The 21,867-nt window shown below is 39.1% G+C and overlaps 1 protein-coding gene across 1 annotated transcript in view; it reads left to right on the forward strand.

Annotated features, from left to right (window-relative positions):
* ATP6V0E1 (ATPase H+ transporting V0 subunit e1) overlaps positions 1-12,235 on the forward strand; it is a 42,995-nt gene extending 30,760 nt beyond the window's left edge. The window contains exon 4 of the mRNA XM_020969171.2: positions 11,702-12,235. The gene's annotated coding sequence lies outside the window, so the exon portion shown is untranslated. The remainder of the gene's footprint in view (positions 1-11,701) is intronic.
* The last annotated feature ends 9,632 nt before the right edge of the window (positions 12,236-21,867 follow it).

Raw genomic sequence — 21,867 nt, forward strand, 5'->3', positions numbered from 1 at the left:
TGTAGAGGAACCTTTTGATCATTGTTAACGAAGTAAACTACACTGCATAGAAGGTGTGTGAGAGTTTAGGGACATTACGGTCAAGTCATGACTGTAGGAAAATGCTAAAGACTCTTAAATGAGGCTTTATCCAGAGGTTCTTTGAAGTTCACTCTACACTGGGTGCTTCTTGGAAATTATTTTGGCATTTGAAAGAGAAACACCTATGGGATGTACAGATGTATGTAAATTGAATCATATGTAATTGATTAAATGTGTAAGTAAAGTTTACGAAGTTGAATGTGCCAGAAAGTGAGAACTTGTTTCACACAGGAAGGAAAATAATCTGAATTTATGTGAAGAAAAAGAAGAATCCTTCACCTTTTTCAGCCACTCTTTATTTGTAGATGAGATTAGTCATCAATCTAGACAGAGCAAAACTAGTTCTTAAAAGAGCTAAAATCTTAGCAATGTTCCTTGGTAGCTAAGCCTTAAATCTGCCCCATGGAATTTGGTGAAATAACTTTTTTCAGATTTTTTCTTTTCCACTCGTGTGGTCAGTGGATGTTTAGAGCCAGTCACCACCATCCACGTTTCTGTAATGTATATATGGTATAGTGAAAAGAATCTGGGAGTTGGGAGTTGTAGTCGTCATTCCACCACCAATTATAGGTTTAACTGTGGCAAGTTATTTTACTTCTTAGTTTCTTCACATGTAAATTAGTTTGAACAACTTCATCTCTTATGTCCCTTTTAGCTCTGAAGTTTTCCCCTCCAAAAACTGTCATTTTCCCTTTTTTCTTTTTTTTGGTCATATTTGTCAGTCTGGTAGGTGAGAGAGAACCAAAGTTGTTTTAATTTTCTTCAAGTACTGATAGTGAAATGGAGCATTTTTTGTTCTTAGGCTGGATATCTTCCCTTTAGAATTACCTTTTCATATTCTTTGACCATCTATCTGTCTCTTGGGGAATGGCTCTTATATTTAAGTCCTTTATTTATCTTGGGTATCAGACCCTTCTCAGAAAAACTTTCTCCAAAGATTTTTTCCCCAGCTATCTATTTCCTTCCAAATTTCAACTACAGTGATTTTGTTTGTACAAAATCTTTTATATTTTAATCAGAAGTATCCATTTTATCTCCTGTGAATCTCTGCCTTGTTTGGTTAAGTATTGTCCCCCTGTCTATAATTGTGAAAAGAATCTTCTTCCCTATTCCTTTTATTTATGATGTTGCTTTTATGTGTATGTACTGTATCAGTTTGCTGCTTATTGTGGTGTATGGTGTGAAGTATTTGTCTAAACCTAATTCTGTAAGACTGCTTTCTGGTTTTCTGAGCACTCGTCTTTGAGTGAGGCTTTATCCCAGTAGTTAGCATCTTTGGGTCTCACCGACACCATACTGCTGTATTAGTTTGTTTCTGATGTTGTGAACCTAATCTGTTCTTCCTATCTAATTTTTCTGATTCTTTTTTAAACCAGAACCAATTTTAATATTTATTGCTTTGTAGTATATAGTTTGAGACTGGGTACTGCTAGGTTCTTTTCCTTCTCACTTTTTTCTATTTTTAAAAGATAATGATTTTTTAATTTTTATACTATTTCTATAAACTAAAAAAGGAGAAACCTATTATTGGCAAAGACCCTTAACCAAAAATTTGTTCCAAAGCCAGAACCACTCCCAAAACTGATAGCATAAATGTATTTAAAAAAGCAAATTCTAGGAGTGACCCTTAAGGCGATATACTTTCAGTCCAGTTTCCTGCACCTTTCTACAGATATGTCTAACCTACATCCTCACCTTTTTTCATTATGACTCTACTTTTACCATGTCAGTTGAATTTTGTCTTCGCTGTATTTTTGAATTTTTTTTCTAGCTCTAGTTACCTTTTAGTAGTTTGATATAGCAGCAAATCTGTTGAATTAATTTAGGAAATGTGGTTTTTTTTAATTATATTGATATGACCCATCCATGAACAATTGATATTTCTCCAGTCATTTAGGTTCCTCTTTATTTCTGTAAAGAGCATTTTATAATTGTGTTTATATAGTTCCTCTGTGTGTTTGTCTGTTCTTTTCAAGCAGTTGTCGCCATTAACTGGCTTAAACACAAACTTACTAGTCACTTATTTTGAGGACCGTTTTACTGCACAGCCTTTGCTCGTTAGCTGTTCTAATCTTATCTTACAGACTGAGGATACAGCAGGACACAGTCGTCATACTGGGATCGTGATCACTTTTTCATTATCAGTACTATTTCCCAGGAGAGTGATCCAGGAATATTGCCACAACACGTATTTTTGAATTTTGCTCGAACTGCTCCTAGCGATAGGATTTTAAAGGTCGTAATACAGACTCAAAGACTGACTCTGAGCCTTGTAAAGTAAGGCTCAGGAAACACTTACTAAGGGCCTGCTGTGTGCCAAGTGCTACACTAAGCCTAAGACGGGGAGTCCTAGGAGGAGCGACACATACATTGTCTTGTGGACTGTGGTCTGTATTGTCTGTATCAGCCAGGGAAGATTCCTTCTGCATGTACCTGTTGAGCACTTAGATACACATAGCAACTGTGCGTGTTTGGTTTTTAAAAAATCATTATTTTAAGAGACCAGATTTGGAAAGTAGGAGGTGTACACCAGAACATAGTGTTCAGTTGAGTACGCTGGGGAGCAGTCATGCATGCTTTAGAACTGTTCAGTTTCATCAACATAAAAAAATACTCTCCTATATGCTGCCTGGCTTATTTTGTTGTTTTAATTACCTTAATTGCTGTGCTTTTCTTTCACTTATTGAAAGAACTGAACCGCAGTAGTCAAATGATAGGAGAAATTGTAACTCATTTCATTCATTGGTTAGCAATATTACACAAATACTCTGGAGTATAGCTCTCTGAGATCTAAATTTTAAATGAGACTTAATAGATACACAGGAGTATATCAGGATTGTTGTTTCTATATGTTTAATTTCTTTGGTCTTAGTCCACAATATTGAAGTCCAAAACAGAATCCATAGCAGAGGATTTGCCCTTAGATGTAGAATAATAACAATCTGAGGAATGAGCATTGAGAATACCATCATTAGTAAACCTGTGTTCCTATTTAATATACTTGCTGCTCAGAGAAAGGGCTTTTTATCAGACTTTCTCTCAAATCCAGACTAGCATGGTCATGGTTCCTCATTTTGATACAGACATCGCATTTGACTCTACTGTCATTCAATTCAAATGAATTCAAATTCAAATAGCAACTGCACACTTCTCCTTTACCACCTGAACTTCCCCACCACAATAATCATTCTTTTCTCCCCACTCCAGTCCACTAAGAGAGTTCTACCTGGGAGATACCATTAGCAGAAGCACCTTCAAACCAAATTTCTAATTAGAATTTTGCTGCTGATTTAGTCTGTAACCTCCACATTTGACACTTCCTATGTCCTGTATCAAATTCCTTTTTCCACCTCTAATCTTGTACTTCATAGCTGCCATCTGCCAAGGCAAAAATCCTTTTCACCCTGCTATTTTTATCACATGCTCATCCCAATCCTGCTTAGTCCTCCCTCTCAAAACCCCCACTGGGTTAAAAAAAAAAATTCCTCTTCATTCTAGATCTCTTTGACAGTCTTTTCTGCCCCATGTGGGAACATGACTTTCTCCCGAAGACATCACATCCTCTCTAGTACTGACCCCTTCTTTCTCTCATGCTCTGCTGTCCACTTCTAATCTTGATGATTTTTCTGCTACCATCATTCAGCAGCTGCTCCTTTGTAGTTCATTCCATCCCTCACTGTCACCCTGTCCAGAACCTCACTGCAGGCATCATCCAACATCTAGATTGCTCTGCCTTTTTTTCTCAAAGAGTTCAGTATTTGGCTCACAGTTTTCTCTACCCATTTGCCTATCTTCATTAGGCTGGGACTTCAGTATTTATGTTGATTTCTCTTCAAATGCTCTGGCCTCCCAGTTCATCAAACTCTTCAGTTCCTAAGACCTCCATCTCTATTTTAGCAGCCCACAAGGGTAGTGTTACTTCAGACCTCACTATTGCCTCAAGTTGTTCCACTTCCATGATCTTGTTTTAAAAGCAGTTATGTTTGTTTCCATCTTTATACACCCCTTTTTATTAGACAGTTAACAAGAAAAAAAATTTGGTACAAAAATGTCTTTTGGGGGGGGACAGGGGGGACGTACATACAAAATACTCTGCAGACCAAAAAAATATACTGCAAAATTGAAATAACCAACATTTTATTGAAAAATGAGGCTGCCCTCCCCCAAAAGAAGCACCTTGTGTTGCTAAATATACATCCAAATCCAAGTTTAACAAAATTCCCTTTGAAATATTACAAGTATTACAGTTTAGAAACAAAAATTACATCATTAGTCATAAGGACAAATGCAAATATTTTACATTAAAATTTCAGCCACTAAGCCTAAAAACATCATGAAAATGTCAGCAGCAAAGAACTAGAAAATCTTTTAAGTGTTAACAAGATATTTTCTTAAAATTTCACAAGGAGAAAATCATTGTAGTTGAAACTATACAACGCCCTCAGTATGCTTTCTTAATATGAAGGTAGAGTTCTTGTTTTGCTATTTTGCTTGAAAATCCTAGAGAACACCTGGGAAAGGGACACAGAGCAGTTAATGACATCTGAACAAGGACAGCTTTCCCCAGGGGAGGGGCAGTACTGCTGAGCTACGTAGGTAAGCACGGAACTTGATCCGAGGATACACTTTCATGACATGCTTCTATTTGATCGGTCTGCTGTCCTGTCGTTTCTGTTGTCTCTTCTTCATCTTTATGCTGACCTCTAGTCCCTCTACCTTCTCCCTGTTCTAGGCTGCCTTTTTTCCCTTCATATTTTGGACCGCAGATGCTTCCAACAGAATTGGTAGATTATAAACCCTGTGAGAACAGATACTGACAAGAGCATAGTTCCTGGTGCATAATAGATGATTAATAAACATTTGTTACATTGTTAACCAGTTCAATAAGTCTTTGTCTTCCAGCCTTTAATACTTTGGAGCAACTAAGTGTCACAGTAGATAGAGCACCAGGGCTGGAGTCAGGAAGACCTGAATTCAAATCCATCCTCAGACACTCAGTAGCTCTGTGACTCTGGACAAGTCATTTAACCCTGTTTGCCTCAGTTTCCTCATCTATAAAATGAACTAGAGAAGAAAATAATCACTCCAGTGTCTTTGCCAAGAAAACTCCAGATGAGGTCATGCAGAGTAGGATACAACTGAAAATGACTGAATGACAACAACTTAAATCCCTTGCCTCTTGTCTTTTCCTTTTACACTTTGCCAATCATCAACCATGGGCTGCTGTCACCATCGTCTTCCATTTTTAAGCTGCTACATTCATATTATCTAACCTCAAACTGGCTTACATAGTTCACATCTCCAGTCCTCTATCACACTCTACACATCATCCTTGCAAAACCTTTTTTTCCTCAACCCCTAGTGCCATGTCTGTTCTTTCTGTTCTCTCACTAAATCACCCTAACTCTCTCATTCCAGAGAAAATTGAGTTCCATTGTTTTGAGTTCCTTCATCTTTCCTATTCCACACCTCAGACTTACACTATATCACTTTTTCCATTGTTCTAGTCTCAGAGGATAACATGGACTTTCCGGCCCAGGCTAACACCTCTAATTGTCTCCTTGATCGCATCCTCTTCCATTCAGGAACATATGCCCTTTTCTTAGTCCTTACTAGTCCTCCTGACTTTTCTGTAGTTCTTGTCACTGTGACAACCTTTTTCTCCTAAATATTGTCTTTCCTTAACATTTGTTTTCCTGTGTTTTTGGCTTCTCCTTTTTGGTCTTCTTTGCTGGATCGTGATCACTCTCTGTAAATTTTGTGTCTTCAAAAGGATCTAAGCTACTTTATCTTTCTCTATACTTTTTTCACTTATCGATCATCTCCATACCCATGGGTTCAGTTATCATCTTTACTCAGGCGCTCCCAACTTTAAATAATTAGTGATAATCTACTGTACTCAAATCCCACATCTCCAGTTGTCTGCTGGACGTCAACTGGTTGTACTTTCTGAACTTCAGACTTTCATATTTCTGTTGAGAGTTCCATCAATTTTTCCTAATCAAGATTCACAACTTGAGTCATCTTTGACTCCTTTTGCCTTCACTCCTGATTGCCAATCAGTAAACAAGACCTGTCAGTTTTACCTCTTAAACATCGCTTACATCTCTCCCTTTCTTTCTGCTCATTTCATCCCCGCAATTGAAGCCCTCATATTTACTTGACTGAACTATTATAATATACTCTTAGTTGACTTCCCTGCCTCTAGTCTCCATTTTTTTTTTTTAGGCAGTTGGTGTTAAGTGACTTGCCCGGGTCACACAGCTATAGTGTCAGGTGTTTGGTCTGAGGCCGGATTTGAACTCAGGTCCCCCTGACTTGAGGGCCGGTGCTCTATCCACTGTGCCACCTAGCTGCCCCTAGTCTCCATTTTCAAATCCTTCCTTCACACAGCTGCCAAAAAAAATCTTAAGTCATAGATATGACATTGTATTCTCCTTTAAAATTTAGAAAGAAAGAAACAAAGAAAGAAACAAAGAAAGAAACAAAGAAAGAAAGCAAGCCTGCCTTTACTGGCTTTCCATTTCCTCTAGAAAAATACATTCTTTTTAGCCTAGCATTTATGTCTTCTGCCTTACTTCACATTACTCCTGAGTATATGCCTAATAGTGGAATCACTAGGTCAAAGTATATAAACAGTGTGTTTTCACATAATTCTGAATTGTTTTGCAGAATAGCTAGAGGAATTTAAAGCTCCTCCAGTGGTGTGTGTATCTGTGTGTGTGTGTGTGTGTGTGTGTGTGTGTGTGTGTGTGTGCGTGCCTGACTTCCCACAGACATTAACTAATTCTGTATGTTGTTATCTTTCATGTATTCTGTATTCTAGCAAAACTAGATTGCTAATTGTTCCCTGAATTCAACATTCCATCTCCCACCTCCGTGCATTCACACAGGTCATCCCTAATGCCTATAATGAATTACTGTCTCAACTCTCACTTTCAGAATCTTCATCCTCTTCAAGACTCAGTCCAGGTATCACCTTTTCTGTTTCATATCTCTTAATTTCCTGTAACCCCAGCTGAACTTGTAGCTTTTTCCTCGACTGTTACTAGAGTAGTTTTTCTGTACTCTCCTTGGCTCCCATCACTACCTGCTTTGTATCAGACCTTTATCTTCGTGCGTATCCCATTGGCCCCATTCCCACCCTAAGTAAAATATCATTGAAGTCAGGGGTTATTTCATTTTTGGTTTTGTGTCTCTAGTATACATATAGTAGTACAGTTGTGTGTACACACATGGTACTAGTATGTAACCGTAGTACATATATAGTGGCCAGCTTGTAAATATTTAATTGAATTCACATGTATTAAATGAACCAAAATGTATATCAAATATATATATGTGATTCAGGGTTATGAAGAATCTTGTTAATTTACCAGCAAATGACTTCACACTATCCTGTGAAAACAGCTTGCATATTTCTGCTGTTGCTTGTGCCATTCTCTCATCTTCACCTAGTTGAATTCTGCTGTTCTTTAAATATCCAGCTCTTATCCCATATTTTTGGTGAAGCTTTCCTTTGATCGTAGGAGCCACAGTGTGCTCTCTTACCTAAACTTGTCTGTTCCATCTATTTGGCATTTACTTACAGCCATGGTTGTCTTCTTATGCCTTATCTTTTTATGTCTCTTTTGTCGGTCCTACTATATCATAAGCTGCTTGAGAATATCTGACCCTTGGGAGATAGGATGTGTGTGGCAGTGGGTGTAGGTGTGTATATGCCACCATATATGTGTGTGTGTGTGTGTGTGTGTGTGTGTGTGTGTGTGTGTGTGTGTGTGTGTGTGTGTGTGTGTGGTGTGTGTGTATGCACCTTCTCTGTCAGGAGATATGGGTAGTATGTTTCAGCATCGGTCCTGGGATTATGGTTGGTCACTCACTACATTGTTTTTAAAACTAAAGGGTTTTTAAAGACTTTCAGAGTTGTTTCTATGTATGTATGTATGTATGTAAAATGTTAATAGTGCCAGAAGGGAGATTAGAAATCATTTTGTTCACCCCCCTCATTTTACACGTGAGGAAACTGAGACCCTGAAAGTTAAAAAATAACTTGCTTCATCTCACAGAAATACTATGGAAGCTGAGACAGAACTCAAATCTAAGCCTCTTGACTTTCAGACCAGTGGTCTTGTCACTACATAGGGCTGCTTACCACAGTCTGTACTAGGTGGTCAGTAAGTGTTTGTGGGCTGGATAAGTGCCAGATGAGAACTATGAACACATGAAGGAGTATGGTGATCACTCAGTGCTGGAGCAGGTAGGAAGGGCCAGATGTCACTTATTTAGATGAAAGTTAAAAGTCAGAGTAAAAATTAAATTCATTGCCACAGCAATAATTTTGAAATATATCGTTTAACTTGAGGGACAGGACTCTTTCATCAAAGGATTTCTTCAGAATTTTTCCCTCTGGTTTTAATAATAGCACTTTACAGAATGCCTTTAATCTGAAAGTTTTGAGTACACAGTACCTTTGTCTTTCTTATTTCCCTCGTTTTACAAATGAGGAAGTTTGAAAAGAGAACATGTGAGCTTATCTAAAAACAGAACAATTACTCAATAGAAGGAAAATTAACACTATGTGTTTTTGACTCACTCTAACTTCAGATCACAAGGTCATGTTATTTAACTTAATACTTAATTTCTTTTAAACCAGTATCATTGAGCCTGTTTGAAAATAATTCCCTCATGCATATAATTTTCCCAGTCTCCATTTTCCCTTTCCATGGTAGTTCAGTTGGTAGAAAGACATACTTTTTGATGTCTAATCAATAAATATTTAATGGAAAAATACCATCGCATGTAAAAGATCAGTATTCACCGACTGTATTTTCTCCAACAAAGTTAATATTCCCTGCTAGTTTTGCAAAAGATCTGTTTTGCTAATTGAGGAAGGGTAACAGAGAGACAATGAAACATCTTGAAAAACTTTTAAACCATATTCCCCTAAAAACTTTCAGCCCTGGTCATTTTTTTGCCTCTAGGCCAAGTTTGGTTACTTACAAATTGTTTTGTTATGTCACTGACTTTAGTTTTAAAGTGCTATTGCTTGTAGTTCTGTAACATTTTGATGCCTTCTGTCTTCAGGGATCAGAAATAGCCCGGCATGTAAGCCATTGGTGCCTTTGTGCATGAATTTTTGAGCCTTTTTAGTAGTGAGGATGACGAGCCTGGCTAATATTCTTCAGTTTGGAACCTCTCTGGGAGACTTGAAAGGGCCAGCCTATTGATGTAAAGACCGTCCACATGTGAATATAGGCATATACACACTATCTCTAGCCTCCAGATCTTCCATATCCTGCTTGCTGTAGACTAATACCTAACATGAATTTACAGAACTTAGATCTTTGTATCGTACAGTTTGAAGTAGAAAGAGACCTTAGAAAATCATGTGGTCCAACTCCCTTATTTTACACATGAGGAATATGAGACCCAGAGAGGAAAGGTCATAGATGTCATAATTAACTGAGCTGGGATTTGAACATAAGTGCTTTGATTCCAAATAGGGCTCATTCTGCTATACAAAAAATCTTAGCGTTGGAATGGACCACAGAGGCTACCCAGTCTAACCCACACATGTTCAGGAATGCCCTATGCAACCTCCCCCAAGAGGTGGGTCATAAGCCTTCCCACAGAAAGTCCTACTTAGTACTGGTCAGAGGCCAACTCATGCTTCCTAAGAGATAGGAAATTAAGTCCATTTGGGCTTATCCCACACCCCTACTTCATTTGTTACCCATAGGAGTTATATGGCACCTGGCTATTCTTTTTTTTTTTGCTTTTCGCTAGGCAATGGGGTTAAGTGACTTGCCCAGGGTCACATAGCTAGTAAGTATTATGTGTCTGAGGCCGAATTTGAACTCAGGTCCTCCTGAGTATCCACTGTGCCATCTAGCTGCCCCCAGCACCTGGCTACTCTTAAGAATGACTTAGATGGTAAAAACAACCCATAATTAACCTGACTGGGTTTGTTTTTTTAAAAAATATTATTATTTTCAACTAAGCATTTGTTTCCTTTTCTTCCTAGTCTCACCCCCCCATTTGAAAAAGAAAGAAAGAAAAAAAGAAAGAGGAAGGAAGGGAGGAAAGGAAGGAAGGAAGGAAGGAAAATATTCTAACAAAAAACATACTTAAACAAATGTTCTGATTGGTGATAGGCAAAAACTGTTTGTCTCATGATGGCCCATGAGCCCCTCGCCTCTGTGGCCAGAGATGAATGGCATGTTCCCAAGTCAGATCTCTGGAATTGTGGCTGGTCATTCACTACGTTGATCAGAGTTTTTAAGTCTTTCAAAGTTGTTGTCTTCACGATGTTGTTGTTTTATAAATTTGCTCCTGGCTCCATTACTTTACTCTGTATTGGTTCCTACCAGTCTTTCTAGGTTTTTCTGAAAACTGTTCCTTTTAACTTTTTTTTTTTTTGGATAGGCAATGGGGTTAAGTGACTTGCCCAGGGTCACACAGCTAGTAAGTGTTATGTTTCTGAGGCTAGATTTGAACTCATGCCTTGTGACTCCAGGGCGGGTGCTCTATCCACTGTACCACCTAGCTGCCCCCCCTTTAACATATTTTAACTGTGCAATAATATTCCATTACATTCATATACCATAATTTGTTCAGTGAATCCCCTTTGTTTACGATTCTTTTGTATATATGGGTCTTCTTTCTTTTAATTTGATCTCTTTATGGTATACGCCTAGTAGTGGTATCATTGGTCGAAGGGTATATGTACAGTTTGACTTTTGGCTGCAGGTTTTTTTGATAGTTTTATAAGGACAAAGGGGTCTCAACCTTAGACCTTGGAAAGAAGGAATTCTATTCTACTTGCCCCTCTCCTTCATATTTTTTTCTTTCCTGTGAGGCAGTTGGGATTACGTGACTTGCCCAGAGTCACACAGCTAGTGAGTGTTATGTGTCTGAGGCCAGATTTGAACTTGGGTTCTCCTGACTCCAGGGCCAGTGCTACCTAGCTGCCCATCCTATTTGTTTAAACAAGAGTGGACAGCCAGCAAGAGGACAATTAAGAAGCTACGCACAGAAACAAGAAATATTTTTATCAACTGCACCTGTAGTAATCCTGTTTCCTACTGTAAGAGAAGAGATGACTGATTTATCATTTGATAAATTGATTTGAATTTTCATAGATTCCCAATACAACCAATGTTACTTGTCCCTACTACTTTTTTAAAATTACATATCCCAGGTACCAATTATTGTTGTCAAGTATGTTAAGATTTCAGTTTGATTATATCTTTAAGACCACCCCTGGTAAAAGCAAAGTATTGCTTCACGTATGGAATCATGAGATTTTTAGTCCATCTCCCTCATTTCACACACAAGGAAACTGAGCCCCAGAAAACGTAGTTGTTTTGTCCGAGGTCATTACAGGTGAGTAGAAAAGCTAGGACTTGAATACAAGTTCTCTCACTTTAAAGCCAGCACACTTTTTTCTATGCTACATTATTTCCCCACAGCTAGACATGCCATGTGTGATTTTGTTAATCTTTAATTATTGACCTGATTAACTTTATGGTTGTCTCGTTACCCTAATTTACTAAGTAAATCTTTTTCTTGTGAGAAGAGGGATTTAAGAGGTAATAACTGGAATGGTTTTATTTTGCAGGTAAAGAAGATCCATCCTCTACATGTTAAAGCACCTCTTAATCCAAAGACTGCCTTAACTCATCTGTTTGGAGACCAGCTGCCTTAAATATTCATACTATACTTGAATTTTCATCTTATTCTAAAGTTCAGTATTTTTTTTTCTGTTACATCCTTTTAAAAAATTTACTCTTTGTCAGCCTGTGTGCCTACTTTATCTAAAGTACATGCCAAATATACCAAAGGTATGTGGACTCTTCTGATGCAGAAGAAGGTGATTTTAGTGAGAGGTAGTATTCTCTTTTCCATGTTCATGTCTTAAGAACTTGAAGATCTCCTCCCTCCACCATTAACCACATTAGAAATAAATGATGTATTCAAGACTCCTGCAGCAAGATGAATGGCCACAGTTTTGTTAATCGCCAGGAGATCGTGTTCAGAAGAAAAATGAACCCTAAAGGTGTTGGAGCTGTATCGAGCTGTATTTTCCAAAGAGTTTAAAATTAAATTTCTATCTCCCTTTGAAATAAATTATTTTTTTCTGCTTTCTACAGAAGTCTGGTTTCAGTGTTTGTGATTTTTCTTTTATAAGGACTATTTGTACCTTCAGGTAACTTCCATATTGCTAATTTTGGAACTTTAAAATTCTAACTTGGGAAAACTTCTTGAATTTCTTTGCTTACTGATGCAGGCAACTATGTAGTTTGGGATGCATGAATGAAAATATATTCACTCAAGAAATATTTATTAAGTACCTACTGTGCAGGGGGGAGGAAAGGCATGGGAATTTTAGATAAGACAGGGTGGAGCTTACTGGTGTACTGAAAGAGTAAGACACAAACATTGAGAAGTCTAGCAGTGTTGCAAGACAAAATGAAGGATTAGTAAAGGTTTGGGGGAGGGGGGGAATAGATAGCATTTGGGTCACAGAATTTGAGAGTTGGAAGAACCTAAAGTAGCTATCTAATCCAGTCCTTATACAAATGGAATACTCACTACAACCTGCTCATAGTGGTCTTTGAATATCTCCAAAGAGGACAAACCCCACAACTTCTCAAGGCAGACCATTCCATTTTTAGACAGCTCTTATTGTTAGGAAGTTTTTCTTGACACCAAACCTAAAGTTGTCTCTTTGAAATTTTACCCAATGCTCTTGGTTCTGCCCTCTGGGGCCAAAAAGGAAAAAAAAAATCTAATGTCTCCTCCACGTAGTAGCCTTTTAAATGCTTAAAGGTGACTATGATGTCCCCCCAAAGTCTTCTCCAGGCCAGCCATGCCTTGTTGCGTCAACCAGTCTTTATATCATAGGCACTCGAGGCCCTTCGTCATCCTGGTTGCCCTCCTCTGGACGCTCTCCAGCTCATTAATATCCTCTTTAAACAATGGTGCCCAGTGCCGAGCACAATATTCCAGGTAAGGTCTGCTGAGGGCAGAGCACAGAGAGATTATCATTTCTCTGTTGTTGGAAGGTACGTCTCTGATGCAGCCAACATCAGATTAGCTCTTTTGGCTGCCCTATCACAGTACTGACACCACCTTCCCTCTCCTCCCCCAAATCTTTTCCTGAACAGTTGCTGTCTACCCAATCTCCCTTATGTTATACTTGGAAAGCATACTTTTTTTATACTGAATTGCAAAACTTGGGTTTAGGTGGCGTGGCATGGTTGGACAATAGTGTGGTGACCTTGAAAATGAGAGAGATCATTATAAAGGTTTGACTGGAGGGGAAGCAGGGAACACCACTTAGGGAGACTATTGCAATAATACAAGCAGACAATTATTTAGTCTTTCTTAGCATGGTGGTAGTGGGAATAGAGAGAAGAAAAGATAGGAGAGATTGAAGAGATAGATTAAAATTTCAGACATGTGAAATGAAACAAAAGAATGAGGAAAGTTAAAGATGAAGATTTTGATCATGGGAAGCTGAATGGTAGTGCCACAAACAAGTGGTGAAGTCTAAAAGTAATTTTTAAAGCTAAGTTTAAGACATCTTTAGATAATATAGAGTGCTTCCCGTGTCAGGTACCTATAAAGAGATGTATAATGCAGTAATACATTAGTAATACTCCCAGGATCTCCAAGTGTAATTGGAGTGAGTTGTGCACATAAATCACTAGGATACAAGGACTGTCTATGATCAGTAGTATGAATGCATACTCCTATGAAATTCAGTAAAGGGAGTAGTTTCCATCCCAGGGCAGGGGCTGGTGGTGAGGGAAGGCTTTGTAGAGTGAACCAGGCCCAAATAGACAGGATAGTTCTCCCATCTCATACTCATGTATAGTAGAATAGAGCTCTTAAGATGACTGGTAACTGAACCATCCCTCATTCTATCCCTGAAATATTTTTTTGAGAAATTAAACCTGTGATCTAAACTTACTCTCACCAGACTCTCAGCTTTTTGACAGTCAGCGAGACTGGATTTCCTGTTTTTCAGTTTAAACTTTTCCGTCCATCCTGACTATCTCACCAAAGTCATTGCTTGTTATTCTGAGAAGGAAGGGGAGACAGTTACAAGCTTATACTAGTGAATTTCGGTCTTAGTGTCTTCCACAGTAGTGTTATTCACATTCAAAAGCTTTCATTGGTATCAAGCAAACAAACATCTATCAAACCTTTCCTGAATGCCAGGGGCAACACTGCATAACAGGGATACAAAACCAGAGGTAAAAGTACTTACCCTTGGGGAGCTTGCATTCTAACGGGGGAAACAGGTATGTTCTTGAAGGGAACTGGGGACTGCAAGAGGCAGGTACTCAGATCGCATCCCAGTCATGGGGGACGACCGATGCAAAGGCTCGGAAAGGAGAGATGGCGGACTGGTTTGTACTTCTAGTGCCTCTGCTCTGGAATTGCTTTCCATTTACTCTATCTGCCTATATCTTTTATGCATGTAGTTGTCTCAATTAGAATGTGAATTCCCTGAAGGCAGGTATCATGTTGATGCGTTTTTTTTTTTTTGCATCTCCATTGCTTAGCACTGTCTGGTACAGAGTAAGCACTTAATATTTGATTGATTGATTAGTTGTCTCTAAGAAGCCAGTTTGTGTGGGGCAGCTAGGTGGCGCAGTGGACAGAGCACCAGCCCTGGAGTAAGGAGGAGCTGAGTTCAAATCCAGCCTCAGACACTTGATACTTACTAGCTGTGTGACCCTGGGCAAGTCACTTAACCCCATTGTCGAGCCAAAAAAAAAAAAGGCCAGGTTGTGAAGTGCTTTGAATGCCAAATGGGAATTTATATTTGATATCCTAGAAATAATAGGAAGGTTTGAGTTCACTCAGGGAATGGTGGAGTTTGAGGCTGTAAAACTGGTACTTTGAGGTTGTCTTGGCACCTGTATGGAGGATAGTTTAGAACAGGAAGATATTTGAATCAAGGACACCAAATAGGAAGCTATTATGTTATAGTTCATGTCAATAAGCACTTATTAAGTGCCAACTGTGTACCTGGCACTGTGATAAATGCTAGAGCTACAAAGATAGGAAAAACAAAACAAAAACCAGCCTCTGCTCTCAAGGAACTCACCATTTAATGGGGAGACAACATGCAAGCGACTTTTCTGCAGAGCCTGGCTGGCCCTCGCCATTTGAAGATGACTGCTTGTGACTCCTCCCCCTACCTATCTCTAGCCACAATTGTTAAGGCACTAATCGGAGTTGCCAGTACCCAAACAATTGTGGACGTATAAATGAAAGGATGGACTTATGTGAGAGATGTTGTGCCACTAGAAATAAGAGTTAGTTACTGATTGTATATGTCCAGTGAATCAGAGTAAAAGACGTGGGGAATGGAGGCAGGAAGCCTGGGTGATGAAATATTATGGGGCCCTCAGCAGTAATAGGGAAATTTATTCTTAAGAGAGCTAGATTGGGGATGGGAGGAGACAATGAATTCTATTTTAGTCACGTTTAGTTTGAAATGCCTGTGGGATATCCAGTTTGAAATGTTCAGTCGGCATTTGGTGGGGAGGGTCTGGAGCTCTGGATAGGCTAGGACTCTCAGATAGATAGATCTGTGAGTCACCCACATAGAGTCGATAAGTGAATCCCATTGATTCAAGTGACGACCTCCAAGTTCGAAAGTGTAGAGAGAAAAGAAGAAGGCCTAGGACCGAGCCACGGGGTTAACAATGATGACTCAGCAGAAGAGACAGTAGTGGTGAGGTAGGGAAAAGAAGAAGCGATGGTTCTGAAGTCTTCTGCAAACCCAGCGAGGAGAGAGTGTCCAAGAACAGTGTCACACGAAGGAGGGAGGTCAAGAAAGCTGCTTGAGAAAATGTTATCTAATTTGGCAGTTTAGAGACCATCGGTCATTTAGGCATGAGCAGTTTCAGTTGATGGATGAAGTTAGAAGTCAGATTGCAGAGGATTTAAAAGAGTGAGAGGAGAAGTCGAAGCACCAAGTTAGGATTACTTTTTCAAGAAGAGTTGCTAAGAAAAAGAGAAATAAAGGACAATCCCTAACAGGGACAGTAGGATCTAGTGAAAGATATTTTTATTGTTGGATTTTGTGTTTTTTTCCCCAGGATAGGGAAGAGTGCTTATAGGGAAGGCTTTCCACATATGTTCAAATTCTGCAAAAGGGTCGCTATGGGAAACTGAATTTCTTTACTGGAAATGAACTGGGTATTTTTTTTTTTGGAGAGGGAGGGAGTTTGTATAATTTTTTAAAAGACAAAACCATGAAGTGGATGGAAATATTTTAGCATGTACTGCTGGTTCTGGCATTTAAAAATGACTGCCTGTGATTCCTCTACACACACACACACACACACACACACACACACACACACACACACACACACACATTTTAATTTGTAGCTGGAGCCCATTAATCTCTATAACTGTCTTTTAGACTTGCAATCAGCCTGGATTTTCCAAAAGCTGTCTTGATTGCCATACATCAGCTGGTCTCTCTTGTGGCTGCTGTTTTCCAGTAGTCCACTGTTAAGCTGCTTTCTTTTGAAGCTACCAAACTCACCAAATGTTTTTGGAGTGCCTACTATGTACCAGATGCTGTAGCTATGTGTCTTTAAAATGGTCTTTGTCTCATTGCTTGGGAATTCTCTTTTATCCATATTCCAAATCCAGTCTGGTAGAGTTACAGTATATCATTGCATTGCAATATTCCTAGATAGATTGCGTTTCAAGATCTTTTACTGGTGATTTTATCTTTCCATATAAATATTTGTTGGGTTTCATTGGCTTGAGAAGTAGAGGTAGTTTCTGCATCCAGATCAACGAACTCTATACATAGAGGGTTGTTAATCCCATGGCACTTTATGTCAGCTGATTCTCACTTTCATCTATTACTATTTACTTGGAAGTACTAATATTTTATTGAAGTATCATTCAGTTAAACTCATTGAGAAGTACGCTTGATTAATTAGGGGTCCTGGAGAATATGGGTTTTGTGAGAATAATCAGTTTTTGGTCTTTATTAGCTCCAGCACTTAGTAAATGCTTTTGATAATTGTCTAATTAAATAGTATTTAAGGTTACAGGTATGTGAAAAAAATTATATAAGCTTAATTTAAGTTAGCTGTTAATAATTCTACTTTGGGACACTTGCAGTGTCTCTAAAAATGGATTTTTGAAAACAAGGGAGTCACAAGGAAGATGGGCTTTGAGCTCTTAGCATTATTTGTCCCCTTCCAAAGTCTTACTCTTATTCCATGCTTAATCATGGCATGGAGATGACAACTTTGTAGACTGTCCTAGCAGAACATGAACTCTACTATTATAAGCCCTCCCATAATGGAAAGGCTTCAGATATGTGCCTTGGAAGGCAGACATCTCCTAAAAGGGAACCACTCAGTGATAACTTTTTTTTTTTTGCCACAGAAATTCATGAAAATTATTTGCTAAGGTGAGGAGAGGCAGCAGGAATTGTGATCTGGGTGGGGAGAGAAAGAAACCATTAAATTCTTTCTGAAAAAAACTGAGCTTGAAAATGCCAGCCCTATGCTTTAATTCAGTAAAGACTATTCCATTTTATTAAGCTTTGCTAATGCTGCAAGGAAGGCAAAAATCTCTAAGACCAGGCTTCAGGCTTAAACATCTTAAGCATCTTGCAAACCGATAAGCAAAAGAGTTTTCTCTTAAATGTTGCAAACCTGCTTCAACTGATTGATCTTGAGCCGATGGGGGTGAGAAGTAGCGTCTCTGGTGTTCAGGAGAGGCTGTCCCATCTCCTGACGAGAAAGGGTGGCTCTGAGTGCTCTGGGGGGTGAAAGCCTCAGTGGCGCAGGGCGTCTTTTTAGAAACAGAACCAGAAGCAGCTTTGGCTTACATGGTCGGGCTGATTGTAAGTTCCTTGGAAGATTCTATATCCCCCTCAACACCTTGAACACTGTGGTTATTCAAATATTTTCAGAGTAAATAACACGAAAGTCCCTCAAACCTGGGAAACTGGAACGAAATTAATTTCATTTCATAGGTCTTTGTCATCGAGTCGTTTTTCTGTAACATCTTTTTTTTAAAGCTACACAATGGGGTTAAGCAACTTGCCCAGGGTCACACAACTAATAAGTGATATGTGTCTGAGGCCGGATTTGAACTCAGGTCCTCCTGAATCCGGGCTGGTGCCCCATCCACCTAGCTGCCCCTTGACAGCATCTTCAAGGTCCAAATTGGCTGTGCCTGAAATATTGGTTGTCTCTGGCACCTCATTTTTCTTTTTCTCCCACATCTAGTTGCCTCTCATTCTGTGTATACTGTTAATCGAATGAGCTCCTTTCTAGTCACTCCTACTTCTAAATCATAGGATCATAGTCACTAGAGCTGGAACATATCTTGGGCACCTGGCCCATCTACCTCTTTACAGATGAGAAAACAGAGTTTAAGAACTGTTAAGCAACTTGCCCCTCAGTGTTCAGGTACAGAATTTGTGGGTTTTTTAATTTTTAATTTTTTTTTTATTTTAAGTGAGGCAATTGGGGTTAAGTGACTTGCCCAGAGTCACACAGCTAGGAAGTATTATGCATCTCAGGCTGGATTTGAACTCAGGTCCTCCTGACTCCAGGGCCGGTGCTCTATCCACTGCACCACCTAGCTGCCCCCAGGGACAGAATTTGAACAAAGGTCTCTTACTCAAGAGCCAAGGCTCATTCTACTGTGCCACACTCCTTCCCTGTGTTGTAGCTTCAGGTTTCAACTAAGAGCTTAAAGCATGGGATAGGGTGTGAGAAACCACTTGTAAACAACTTTCATTGTAAGGGAAATTTGTTGCACAGTTGTTTCAGACTCTTCATGACTCCATTTGGGGTTTTCTTGAGTGGTTTGCCATTTCCTTCTCCAATTCATTTTATAGATGAGTAAACTGAGGCAAACAGGGTTAAGTGACTTGCCCAGGGTCACACACCTAGTAAGTATCGGAGGCAAGATCTGAACTCAGGAAAATGAGTTTTCCTGACTCTAGGCCCAGCACTCTATACACTTTGACACTTAGCTGCCCAGGGGAAATTAGCAGAGCCAAAAAGAGGTGAAGGCTTTTGAGGAGGAAGAGATCATATTTATTTGGGTCCCTTTTCCCCAAAAAATGCTTAATTCTGAAGGAATCCACATATGACTTGGAGGGACCTTAAAGGAGGTAAGAGACTTCAATAGCAATAGGTAAGAGTGGAAGATGCCATTCTAGCATGGAGAAAGAGGTGTATATATAAGCAAAGGAGAGAGTTGTGCAAGAGAGGGAGAGGGTAGCAGGAGCCTCAGTTCAATGAGACTAATACAGAATATGAGATGAGACTAAAGCCACATTATAGAGGACCTTGAAAACCAGGATCAGGAATTTATACTTTTAGAATGGAATTGGTCTTCAAAAACCCAGGACCTAATCTCAGGAGAGGGGTTCATAAGGAAGTATTAGCTAGTAAAGGTCAAATTATAGCACTTTGTGCTTTCTTTATGAGCAAGTCCCTTAAATGAGTTAAGGATCAACACCATAGGATGAAGTGATAAGGCAAGCCTCCAAGTGACCTTTAAAAGTCAGTTCTTTGAGTCCAGGAAGTTAGAATCAAGAAGGAGCCAGATCCAGGTGAGATATATAGAGGCACAGAGCTGGAAAAGGAGAGGTTGCTAAACGTTGCTTGGAGCTGGATAGAAAGAATGTGTAGAGGCAGTCACCACAAAGAAAGAGGTTGGGACTTCAGTAGTGAGGCACTTTGAGACTGCTGCTCTGATGCTGAAACTCCCTTCTTTCCCCCCCCCCCCAGTTATAGACCTAAACACCATTTTTTTTAAACCTTTATAAACAATGTTAACTATAGGCCTTTGTTAGTCAGGGTATATTTACTGGAAATGTAGCTGGAAGGAAGCACTTGAGTGAGGAAATATCCCCAAAGAAAAGGAGGAGAGAGAGACCTTTAAAACACACACACCAATAGAATTAAAGAACTATTGATACAACTTCCCTAAGTGAAAAATATACTCATAGGCATTGGAGTAGTGTGAGGTGTAAGGCAAATATGAGTAAATGAGCAACTGTCCTCACCACCCCACCCCACCACTACTACAGGTGATCCAGTAGGTACTGGGGAGCCACTGAAGTTTTCTGAGTAAGGGAGTGATATGATCAAAATTATATGAAAGATAGGTAGTAATTTTGTAGGGTGGAATGGAGATGAAATAGACTAGAGGCAGGAACATTAGCAAGAACACTATTATAGTAATATTGGTGAGAAAAAAAGGAGGACTTGATTAAAGATGGGTTACAATGTGTATTGAAAAAGGAGAGGACTGTAGTCCACTGGAGAGAGACTGAAGAGGTTGAATCTGATATGTGGGGCTAAGGCAGAGGCAGAACTTTCTTCTTTACCGAGTTGTAAACTCTGAGAATAAGGTCTGTGTCACAGATAGTCTTTGAATTCCTAACATAAGTGCAGTGCCTTACACATAAAAACTAGTGTTTCATTAAAGTTTTGTTGATTAAATGACTACACTTAACTTCTAAAGGAACTGCCAGATTCCTCCTTGGCTTGATATGGGCTACCCTATAAGGCAGGAACAATATTTCCTGTGCTTTAAATCTCAGAGGAAAATGCCCTTCATCTATCGCATTTCTCAAGGTTTAACCTGGAATTCACACATATTTCTAAAGAGAGCACTCAGAATCCCCAGTTCCAGCTGCCTATGATGTTTCTTAAAAATTGGTCTTAAACCAATTCTCCTAGGTTCTTAACCAGAGAACCATGAACTTTTTAAAAAAATATTTTACTATTTCAATATAATCTAGTTATCTTTGTAATACTATGCACTTTATTTTATGCACTTAAAAACATTTTTTTAAATAAGTCCCTACTCTTCTATTTATTATCTCTGTGACCCTGGATAAGTCCTTTTCCCTCTCTAGGTTTTAGTTTTTTCCTTTGATCTCCAAATTCTGTTTTAGCCCTAAATAATACAATCAGGCATGACTGCACAGATCTGAGAAACAGAACTTTGATGAGTTCAGGAAGTCAGCTATTTGACTGTACTCTGTTTTTACTTCCTAGGTTCCAAATCGCTGTTACTATCAGTGTGGGAATCTGTCACTTACTGTCATACTCAAACCATATATATTAACCGTCTGAGGGCTAGTCTCTTGTCACATTTTTTTTTCTTATGACAGTGTTGATGTTTTGATTTCTGGCATGAATTATGATGTTATTCCTCTGGTGTCTCAAAACTCATTTCCATTCATTCTGCTGTGTGTACAGAAGCCCCACCAGATTTCCTGCTGCTTTTGTGGACTGAAAAGTTTTTGACTTAGTTATTTCTTGGGGTGTCTTGCCTTCAGCTTACTCTCCCTTGACACCAATACATGAAACTTAAGATGTAAAAGTAGATTCCCTTTTACTCATTTTATTAGATTTTATTTTTTTCTTCACAAATTCCAACAATGACACCTCATCATGGCGTGGGGGTACCTGGGTCTCACAGCATGCCACTTTTAGTATAAGAATACTAGCTCTGCCATTTACTCCCTATATGACTCAGGCAAATCATTTAACCTCTGTAGGCTCTAGTAGCCTCATTTGTAAAATAGGGGTGTTATACTTAGATGATCTCTTCTTAGAAGGTCCCTTCCATCTCTGATCCTAAAGTCCAACGAGCCTAAATCTGTGCATCACAGTTCCCATACTAGACAAACTCCAAGTATGATCTCAGCAGTATACTTCTTTCCTAGGCCAACTCAGCTAAAGACAAAAA

The sequence above is a fragment of the Phascolarctos cinereus genome, unplaced genomic scaffold, assembly GCF_003287225.1.
Source record: "Phascolarctos cinereus isolate Bilbo 61053 unplaced genomic scaffold, phaCin_HiC Scaffold_2;HRSCAF=192, whole genome shotgun sequence".
Taxonomy (NCBI): Eukaryota; Metazoa; Chordata; class Mammalia; order Diprotodontia; family Phascolarctidae; genus Phascolarctos; species Phascolarctos cinereus.